The sequence below is a fragment of the Passer domesticus genome, chromosome 2 (genome assembly GCF_036417665.1).
Source record: "Passer domesticus isolate bPasDom1 chromosome 2, bPasDom1.hap1, whole genome shotgun sequence".
NCBI lineage: Eukaryota > Metazoa > Chordata > Aves > Passeriformes > Passeridae > Passer > Passer domesticus.
In genome coordinates, this window is record NC_087475.1 from 69,597,239 (window position 1) to 69,608,457 (window position 11,219).

An 11,219-nucleotide genomic window follows, 5' to 3' on the forward strand; every position below is an offset into this window, starting at 1 on the left:
CTCCTTTTCCCTCCCTTTGACTTGTTGGCTATGGCCTTGCCACTCACTGGGGCAGGACGAGCAAGTCCTCACTTTGCTGGGCCCCCAAAGGGAAGATGTGGTGATGCCCAGGGCCTGTGGGGATACAGCTACAGCCCAGCCTGTCCACACTGGGAAAGGAGGGAGAGGACGTGGGAGTGGAGCTCCATCCCTTCCCCTGGTGCTTGCTCGTGTTCCGGGTGGGCGCCCTGGGCAGCCCAACAGCGCTGCAGGGAGGTGCCAAAACTTCACAGAGCAAAACTGCACCTCGTTATTCCACTGATCCTGCAAAACTATTAAGGAGCATCCAGTAGAGTATGTGACACACACATGTTTAATTTCTTTTACAGTTTCTGTTTTGATATACGCTCAATGTGTTTTTATAAAACAAAGATTTATTGGAACCTGGAATTTTATGACTTTAAGATTTGCTTGAGTCCAGATTGTGAGTTTCTCCTTTTAGAAGAGGAGGGGAAAGTTTAAAAGAGCCCATCTGCCCATGGCACTTACGAAACCCTAGGCCAAGGATGACACCTTTTCCCTTAACTTCTACTATAATGTCAAACAAAAATTTACCATCAAATATTATGCCTTCCATATGCAATGCCCTGCTGTAGATTTAGATCACAGCAATGGTGTTTGGCTTCTCTCTTTCAAGTTTTTATCTGTGCCATAAGGAAGTCAGAACTCAGTGTAGGGTCCAAGGAGGAGCAGCAAGGCAGGAAAAACCCAAACCATACATAATTAATGACAATGTGCCTTCACTTGTGCTCTTGATTTTTCTCATAAAAGCACAGCAATGCCCTTACTGCCTGCAAGGCTGAGGAAAGCAGTGTATTTTTAAAACACAGTGCCAGTGTCAGACAGCTCCAAGTGCTCTGGTAGGAAACAACCAGCATCCAAGGAAGCAGAGCCTGAGTCCAGTTCTCCGGTTACCACGACATAAGTAAACAAACAAGTTTATCACAAGTAATGAGGGCATTGTGCCAGTTTCAGTTAAAATAATGAAATAAATAAAAAAGAAATCAACCCCAAACCAACAAATCATTACAGCATGAGGAAAGTCCTGAATGAAATTGATTGTTTGTGCCAACACCAGAAATATATCTTGTCATAAACTCGGGCCTCCACATCTGCTTCAGCACCAGAGGATTCTTTATAAACAGCCTCTTTAATTTTATCTAACAGCCTGTTAGCAGACATGGAGTCCAAAAATACATCTCCTTTTCTTCCTCGCACTATCCTGAGCTTGGCAGGGCACCAAACATGAGGTTCAGCTCGTAATTCAAAAAAGCCCTTCTTTAAGCATTGACTGAGCTTGATTTAATAAAAATCCTGTCCAGCTTCCTCCGGGCAGCCCTAATGGGATGCAGAGCCTGGTGCTTCTCAGGGGCTGCTCCAGACCTGCTGTGTGTTGGCCAGTGAGATTTTTTTTGTGGTGAAACAATATTGCTCTGCGGTGCAGTTGGGGAACCGGCTGGTGTTCTCCAGAATGTCTCCCCCGAGGGGTGCACAGCTTCACTTTCAGCTATGCCACCCTCTGAAAATGGAAGTGAGCAGGCAGCACCATAAAAACAGCAGAGCCACAGCAGGGGATGTCCTGGTGCCCCTGGTAGCCCCGGGGATGCTCCAGTGTTGCTGGTACCCAGCCCCCCCTCCCACTGGCCCTGCCTTCCCCAGGGGAAGGAGAGAAAAGCATCAAAGACCCTAAAGTGATTTCCAAACCCCGAGTTCTCCTAGGGAGAGACCTATCCATTGTGTCTCCAGTGTGGCACTGCCAAGCACTTGTAGGTGCTCCTGAAGGAAAGATTGGGCATTCACTGAAATATAGGGAGTGTTGCACTGGGACTGGTTCCCAGAGGGCAGCCCCGACACCAGAAGCAGGACAACCACATTCACACTTCCTGACGCTGGTGTTCCCAAGAACAACACTGATTCTCTGGCTGCTGATTGCCTAGGAAAGCTGGAAGGGACATTGGCTGACTTTTAATGCCAGGACAAGAGTGGCTGACGTCACCTCAGAAGATGAAATACATTCCTGCTGCGAGGACTGCACCAAATTACAGACCCAGATTTCCCAAGAAATTAGTGTGAGAAACACTGTACAACACCACATTCACTGCAACACAGGAACTCATTAGCTGGATAGTTGAAAATGTTAATAATTATCCCATTTGACAAACCAAGGTATGTATTTCAAGCCTCAAAGTTTGCTGTGCTAAAGAAATATTAATGGCCTGCCATGTCATGATGTCCAGGGGAAAAGGATGTTTTGTAGTTTCTGCTCATGGCTCAGTTGTTTATTTAAATTACTTGGAAACTAAACCAGCAACAAACATAACCACTGCTGTTGTGAGGTGTGGTTAACAATAAGTAGATTTTATTTAGCATTACATCAAAGGATGAAATGGAGTGAAATAAAGGAAAGGAAAGTTTCTTGAGTGGTCGACGAGCCAGATCCCAATGCCAAGACATGGAGGAGGATCAACAGAAATCCTGCAGAGCCCATCCTGTCACTTGGTCATGCTGACAGATGCAAATAAATGAGCAGCACAGGTGTCAATGACAGGGAAATACTACATTTGGCAAAGGATGCTGCAGGTCTGTAGTGATGGAGGGGCTCTGTTGGCTGGCCTGGGGAATGCTGGTGGCACCCTGGGGCTTTTCATCACCTCCTGGGAGGGATTTTCTGACAGGTCCTTGTGGTTGTGCCAGGAAGGCTTGAGGGCCTTGTGCTGCTTGGCTGCCAATTCTCAGCAGCACCTGACCCAACAATAGGGAGGGATCTGGGATTTGCTGGGGGGCTTGTGGTCCCTCCAGTCAGGTGCCAAATTCAACTTTACAAAGAGCACAAGCATTCATCCAGTGATACCTTACTGATCTGAACACGGCTGATGCCTTTCAGCTGAATTTCAGCTGAATATTAAAGAGAAACAGATCAAAGGCAGACGATTGAACAGGAAAAGTGGGTTTAGCTGCCCAGCTGTGAGCTGCAGTGCCCTAATCCTTCCCCTTATGTGCTACAACAGGGTGTAATTCAATCCTAAATTACTGAAAATCTCAATGTTTTGTAAATCACATATCAGAAGGTATTTTATTTATACAAGCATCTACTCATTAGGAGTATCAAAATACTGGCAATACTGTGCACGCTCTGCAGGAGTTCTTGTCAGAACTGCATTTCACAGCTCAGATAGCCCCAGCTGAGAGGTACACATGGGTCTTCCTGGCATCTCTTTTTTTGTCCAGTCCTGTCACTGGTGGGGTCAAATGGAAAAGCCACAGAGGCCTAGAGGGTTACGGTGGGCAGGGGAGCGGTACATGGGCAAGCACAGGCACCTCTACTCAAGTGGTGGCTCTGCCACCTTTAGAGACTTACCAAAGCTGGCTTGATGGATCTCTGGGAAACCCATTCCCTCTCCAAAGTCCCTTCAGCCTTGCTTGCTCTCCCTGGAGCTTGCAGGTAGTGACAGTCATGCTCCAAGCATTCTGTGCAGGCTGCTCCTAAAAGCTTCCAAAATCTTTCTCCCAGTGAAGGCTGGAGGAGCTGATGCTGCAGTAGGAAGGAAGAGAAGTAGGAGGCTTGAAAAGGTCACACCAAGGCTGCAATTTCCAAATGAGTGTGAACGAACTGGATGCCTTAACACCCTCCAACTTAAACACTCAGTCTTGGCTGTTAATGGAGTGTGCTGTAAAACTGCATTTTCTTTACCTATTCAAGGAGAATTAGAGGGACACACCTCTTAATGTTAAGCAGGAGAAAGCTTTTGGCCGTGAAGGCTGTTCTTCCACACAGGAAGGTTGCTGGCAGAAAATGACAGCTTGTGGACAAACAGAGTCAGTGTGGCTGCAGCAGCAAAAGAGTAGAGGAAGGGAAATGCAGCCTCTGTAAATAGAGAAATAACTAGTCTGAGGTGTCCATATGTTTCATGGAGTCACTTCCCTCCTTTTCTAGCATTTTGCTGAGCACTATAGCAATATTCAAGCCATTATTACATTAAGAAGTCTTTCAGCTTTTCTGCCTGAAAAAACAGTCATCACTTGTAAATTGAAGGCATCACTCTCTTATCTGGTCTGCAGCCAGAAGGGCTGGAAGCAATAGAAGAAGTGTGAACTTTCTCCTTCATCTCAGAGAACATTAACTTCAAAGCCAAGCCATAAACTTTCGGATGTAATGACTATTTGTCCAAAAGAGAAACACATCAGCTTGATCAATGAGTGAAAGGTATAAAACACAGAGGTTACATTTGCTAAACACTTGGGAAAAATGTGTGGTTATGCTTGGGTGTGTGGAGAGGGGAGTTGTTACTGAGTTCTTTGGGCAGGCAGGCCCAAGGGGCAGTGTGAGGATTGTTGTGGGTGGTTGTAGGTCCAGCACCGAGTGGTTTCTGTCCCAGAGGAGGCTGGGCTGCCATGTCAGGGTGTGCTCCAGGGCGCCCTTGAGTGCAGACCTGCATCACCGAGTGGGGACCTTGTCACTGTGTTGGCAGCCACACTGCTCTGCTTTTCCAATAAACCATGGCAGAGAGCATCTCTCCTTTCAGCTGCTCAAACAAAGCATTCAGGACCACCAGCACTTCCTCCTGTGTCCTTGCTCCAGCTGTGTGAATGCTGACTGGAGAAAACCCCCCCATGGGTGCACTGCTGTCCCCTGGGCATTGCTGAGCTCCAGGGCACAGGGTCCAGCAGCGCCAACACAGCCAGGCAGGTGCACTCAGAGATTTCAGACACCTTTGGTAAGGTTTCCCACATCCTTCTTCCTATTTTTTAAACATGCTTTCCATTTTTCTGATGAAAGCTCCATGGAAATAGAGAGTAACAATGTCTTTTTGTTTCCATGGCTTTAGAGGGACAAAAAATTTATATTATGTGACTTTTTTTTCAGAGGATAACCATTACCTTTCCTGATAACATCCTTTCTCCCCTCACCTGTTAGGGCTTCCAGGTGAAGTCTGGACTCCATTCTCTCCCTGGGCAGTGGGTGTGTGATCTTTGTGCATGGTACAGGTGCTCAGAGAGGGCACTTTTAGTGCTAATCAACTCTTTGGTGAAAGTGTTTTTAGAAGGAGTAATTGGGAGGACTTGCTGCTGGGCACCGGCTTCTGCTTGTTGGGGCTCCAGGGCTGGGTAGTGAGATCCAGACCTGTGCAATTCCTGTCTGAGGATGGAGAGGAGGAAGTGCTGGAGTTTGAAGAGGGATTTTGAAAGGTCTGTAACATCTTCTGCCAACATCTTTTTTGGATCAGCCCTGCGTGAACAAGTGAGAGTCTGGAAGAACCGTGTCATCCTTGAGGACAGCTGGCTTGCTGGGGGGCAGCTCCATTTGGGATGGGAGGCAGAGGGTTGATGCCACTGCTGGGGGGGAAAAGAGATGATGGTGGGGTTGCTGGCTCCACAGGCTTCAACAGCATCCTGCTTTCCCCCTGTGCTGTGATTGCCTGTCCCTAGATCCTTGTGAGGCCAAAATGTCTCTATAGGGAACCAGAGAGAAAACCTGAGTCCTTCTTGCTCACCACACATTTTTGTGTCCCCAGATCCCTGCTGGAGTGAATGGAGCTGGTGGGGTCTATTCAGGCTCCTCACCATACAGGTGGTATTGGGAGGACATGGTGGCTCAGCTCTTGAAATTTCTACCTGCCCCTAGATGTGTCCTGGCCTCCAGAAAGTGAGCTATCTTCTCCAGGCTGTCCCCTCTACTGTCCTGAATTCCAAATTCCAAACTCCCAGCATCCTGGGGAACAAGCCATGGGGATGGCCATGAAATGCTGGAGCTGGGGGTGTTGGTGGGGGTTGAGATGACATTCTGGAAATGTAAAGAACAACTGCATGCTGAATCCATCTGGTCACCCTCCTCCTCGTGGCATATCACCTGCCCCACCTTGGTCCCAGTGGAGACTCCAGGGACAAGGGCAGGTAACAGTGGGTAGAGGTGAGGCAAGAGGACCAACAGGAGGGCAGTTAAGTCGTTTGTTTTAAGGGGCAGCTGGCTTTACCCAGGTAAAACCAGTGCAATGCCAGCAAGCTCCACACTCAGCAGATCCCCAAAGGTATTGGTGAAGCAGTGCTCAGCCTCCCTTGCAACACCTCTGCTTGAGGAGGCAGCTGGATGCTGGGCTCCTTTTCCACTGTGGAGCTGTACCTGTGCTTTGTAGGTGTGTTGTGTATTTAGGTCTGTCTTTGCTAAGGGATCCACTGTAGCAATCACTTTTACGTCCTGGAGTTCCATTTTCTACCTCCACTGGATGATGTCCTGGGCTTCAAAGCATACGGGGAGCAGTAACCTCTTTTATTGCACGGTCATAAAGCAATGGCCCTTCCCTGCTCCTGAATATGAATAATAAATAGAATGTATGAATAAGAAATAGTAGTGATATTGTTATATTTTTACATGGAGGCCTGCCAAATGCTCTTTTTGAGTATGAGACTCAAGATTTAGTCTGAGAAAAAGGAAGCAGAAAACAGGAATCCTGACAGTTTTGTACCTGGCTGTGCAGCTGTCTGTGAGGTGCCCTGCAGATCAAAGGGAACCCGCTCCCGTTCTCCCCAGGTGCTGCAGTGCTTCCCCTATCAGAGCAGATATTGGTTATCAGGCAGCAGTGCTATGAGCAGCACAAATGTGCACTTTGCTCTCCAGAGGTTATGGCAGCCAGAAGGATGCCAGATTAGATTTAGGAAAGCACATATGGATGTATTGCCTTCTTCAGCCTTGCACCATTCCTTAAAATCCTCCGTTGCTCTGGAGGAAGACAGAAAGCACGGCTGTGGACAATCACAGCTGTAGAAGCATAATTGCAATTGCTGTCTCAGAGCTGCTTAGTGCTTCTGATAATCTTTGGGACCTGCAGTGAGTCACTACAGGATGAAGGGAGAGCATTTTGGGGCAGGGATACAGCATAGAGACAACTCCATAGAAGTATTAAAAGAAACCACCTCCAGTTTACATTTCACTGAGGGGAAAGATGCTCTGAGGCAGCACCAGCACAAGTTCAGACTGAAGCCCAGACTTCCTGCTTTGGGATTCCAGGTATTCGGAGAGTGTCTCTGACACCAAGTCCTACACCGTGTCTTCCCCTGAAGGCTGAGATGCCAGCATAGCTCATCTCTCCACCCGGTCACTGGCCAGAACTACAGCTCCAGTCCACTGACAGCAAATCCCACCAGTTCACCTCACATGTGCACAGGGGTGTTTAGCTTCTGGGGAGGTAAACAGGAAGGTGACAGGAGTGAAGTCTCATATCAGTGTTGGGATCTCCTCCTTTCTTTAAGTGCTTCAGCAAAACCTCCCTCTAAGCCCCATACACTGCGTAACACATGGCACATCTGTTTCTATTTCCAGGGTGATCTCACTAATCACTTTTTAAGAATCCAGCATCCAGGGTTAATCAACACGAGCTGAATTACAGCAAAGGTTCCTACAGCAGTGGAAAAATCCTGTGCAACTCCCTTTCCTCAAGTTATCCTCTTGGATAGTGGGGTTTATCCTCTGCCTGAGTTCTGCCCAAATCCTCATGATCCCTGCAAAGCCAAGGCCTCTTTCCAAAAAGCTTCTGCCTCTCGGGGCCTTTGTCTATTTGACAAGGCAGATCTTCCAATAGTTGATTTTCTGTTTGGCAATCAAACTAAAGGCTAAAAAAGCATGATACAGGTCAACCCCAAAAACCTCACGGGAATGGAAAGGGAGATTCCCAAGGAAACTGTCCTCAGCCACAAGGCTTATAAAGAGAAGTTATCACCCAATCCACTGCCTACAACAGAGCCTCAGAGCACACAGGATGCAAGTTCAAACTCCTTCTGTTTCTCATATGGAAAATATTTTTAAAAAGCTTTCCTGGAAGCAATATCACACCCAGTGTGCCAGGCAACACCAGAGGCACATGGAGATGGAGCACAAATAGGCAGGAGTCTGGCTGTGCCTTGCTGTGCCTACACTGCTCAGCACAAAGGCCAGGGCAGAGTGGCACCCCTGGGCTCACAGGCACTGTGCCTAGAGCTTGCTTCCCAAGGAGAACATTTACCTTGGAAACAGCTACTTGGAGTGATCCACACCAAAGGCTCAGAGCTAGCAGAGAGCCCAGCAGACAATGAGCACAAATCCAGGGCTGAAGTCCATCTCTTCTTTGTTGGTGATGTAGCTATGCCTGTCAGATGTGCCTACAATGTCAGACACAGCTCTCCAGCTGACTCTGGGTCCTCATCCTTGATTGTTCCCATGGTGTTGGTCAGCATATGCCTATGCTGTTCCCTGGACCAGATCAAGGAGCTCCCTCCAGCCACCAAGCAGTGCTGCTCTGGACATGGATACTCCTGGAAAAACTTGCAAGAGCCACATGAACAAGCTCTGTCTCATTTCCCCTGGGATGTTCCTCCAGCATGGTCCCACCAGCCTTTCCATCCTCCAGCTCTCCTGAACACTGTCATGCCTCAATCCAGGCCATACTACACACCTATGGAATTCAGCACTGGTGAGCTACAGCATCATCTTCCTGGGCATTTTATGCTGGGATAAAAACACACCAAACTTACAAAAATACTGGTTTGCTCTTAGGTCCATAGGCTGAACACACAGGGCCAAGCTAAGCTGGAGTCAAGTCCCATGCAATGCTGCCAAATTCAGCCTCTTTTTTGTTGGCTGGCCCTGAGCAGCCAACGCTGCTCTGGAACAACTGCTCTTGTCCACTACCTCCCAGATCCCAGGCCTGCTCTTTGGGGCAGGCAGTTTAGTCCTGCTGGTATTCCTGCTCTATCTGGTCCAACAAACAGTGTAAATAATTCTACTCTGAGCAAGAGGATTAGGAGAGCCCCCTTGCAGGCTGTCCTGTGGTTTGGCCATGCTCTGAAGACACAGCATGTTGGTAAATCCTCACTCCAGCTGAGGTTTCCTTTTGAGATCAGCTTCAAAAATAAAAAGTAAAAAGAACCTCAAACCAACAAAGCAAGCCACTTTTATGTTTCTAATTTTTGGGGTTAATTCTGATGAATGGTTGCACACCAATTGGCAGATAGCTTCTGTCAACCAGGAACTGCTTTTCAGTGAGTAATCTGTTTTTCAGACATCATTGGCTCTACTTGTACCCCCTTCCCACTGCCACAGGAGAGGGAAGGGATACTGCAGGAACTGCTTCACATATGATCCTTGCTGCCCTGGCTCTCATGTAGCCACCAAATGGTCTCACCCTCTGCCTGCTCTTCTGCTTGGAGATATTAAGGACCTTCAGCAGTTACCATGTCTCACTCTGGGTAGCTTCTTCTTCCTCAGCTGCACCTCTCCCAGTGCTGTCAGAATGGCCATGGCGACTCTGTCAAGACTTGCTCACCTAATTTCCATATTGAGGATTTCTAGCTACTATAAGTGGCATTTCTATGTCCTCCTTTCAGGACACACATCTTTATGAGCCCATCAGGTTATGCCATCTGCTGTCTGTTGGAATGTAAACACCTTCTTAGGGACAGGTACATGCACAAAAATGGTAATGTTTGTTACCAGGACATGGCAGTGGGGCTCCACAGGTGGCGTAGCTGACAATGGCCACAAGCCATTGTCACAGCATCATAGAATGGCTGGAGTTGGAAGGGACCTTAAAGATCATTTAGTTCCAACCCCCTATCATGGGCATGGATGCCAGCCACTAGATCAGGCTGCTCACAGACCTGGGGTGTCCTCTGAGGACAAATCACTTGGCCCTGAGTTTTTGCCACCTCCATCACCATACATGCCAGCATCTCCCAGAGCCCACTGGAGCCAGGACAGGCTGGTTAAAGGGTGGCTGGGGAGCTTGCAGGGTGAGAACAGCCAGTGGGAGTGACAGCCACATGTTTGTGGGGCTTCTTTTAAAGCTGATTTATTTTAGTAGGACTTTCCCACAGTGTAGCTGGCAGTGGCAGCCAGCAGACATGGCAGTGTCCAGGCTCTGGTGACAGACTGACAAGGAAACTCTGGGGCTGGCAACAGGCTCCTGGTACCCTTTGGGGACCACCTGGTTAGCCCTGCTTTGGGTGACCTTGCTCCAGTAGAGGATTTAGCCTAGGTGATCTCCAGAGGTGCCTTTCAACCTCAGCCTTTCAGTGAGACTTATTTAAACCTCTGAATAAAGCACAGATTGGACATTCAGGTGTACATATTCAAGTATTCCATAAATTCTCAACTCAGTACAGGAAATTTGGCTTTCAAGTCCAACAGCACATTGAATATTTACCAGGCTGTAAGGCCAGAGTTTCATGAGAGTTTTAACAACCTAACAAACCAGGGAAGTACAAAACATGCCATGCAACTCAGATGTTTCTATGCAACAACCATATGATCCAAAGTTTCTCAAACAAAACCATTTGCTGTCAAGACAGAGTGGAGCCAAATCAGTGTGATTCAAGGTTTTAGAGTCAATTTTGTAAAATGTCAGAAGGAGTTACTTAGTGCCACCCAGTGTTGGCAGCTAGAAAAAGGAAGGTTAAATATGGTTACAACTGGGTGTAGCCCAGTGAAACAGGAAAAAAAAAACAGCTCTTGTTTTCTGTATCAGGGGTGAGTAATGTCACAGAAGCTGGGTAGCACCAGCATTCAGGGATAGGTGTCCCAGAGCTGAAATGAAGTTTAGCCATCTTGTTAAAAAAACACCCCAAACCCTCTACTTTTTATATTCACTTTTCAAAGCAGGTAATCAGTTTGAGATGCAGATGGTCTTTTTTGTCACAAGACTCCCTCCCCATGTCTGATATCTGTCTAGTGAGAAAGTTGCACTGACTTTTCTGGTCAGAGGTTCAGGAATTTAGATGAGACACGACTATATAAAATGTGTCTCTTTCCTAGAATAAAAAGAGTACAGTTAAACACGACTCTTTCCCCCCTTCCTGCCTTTGTCTCAGGTGCTGCATATGACTTGTCTTTTCCTTGAAGTCTTTAAAATTCCACAGGATCTCATGTATATCAGGCATAGAAATACTCTCCCAGTTATCATCTTCAGATGGCTGAAGAATTGCATGTCTGCTTTTGCCCTTCCATGGACTGCAGAAAATCACAGAATGGTTTGGGTTGGGAGGAGCTTTAAAGACCATCCAGTTCCAACTCTCCTGCCATGAGCAGGGTCACCCTCCACTAGACCAGACTGCTCAAAGCCCCATCCAGCCTGGCCTGCAACACTTCCATATAAAATTAGAGTATCATGGTCCCATTTAACAGATGTGGAAAGTGAGATGCAAGCAGGCATTCC

At 47.5% G+C, this 11,219-nt stretch overlaps 1 long non-coding RNA gene across 4 annotated transcripts in view; it reads right to left on the reverse strand.

The window, feature by feature from the left end:
* The window catches only part of LOC135294180 (uncharacterized), a 72,674-nt gene that overhangs the window by 2,928 nt on the left and 58,527 nt on the right, over nucleotides 1-11,219 (reverse strand). Inside the window, exons 4-6 of one of the 4 annotated variants that reach the window (XR_010356340.1) lie at nucleotides 4,948-5,373; nucleotides 3,398-3,571; nucleotides 2,238-2,544 (exon numbers count right to left, since the gene is read on the reverse strand). This is a non-coding gene — a long non-coding RNA (uncharacterized LOC135294180). Of the gene's footprint in view, nucleotides 1-2,237; nucleotides 2,545-3,397; nucleotides 3,572-4,947; nucleotides 5,374-11,219 lie in introns of those variants that run through there. The other 3 variants (XR_010356339.1, XR_010356338.1, XR_010356341.1) reach the window with 3 other exon arrangements.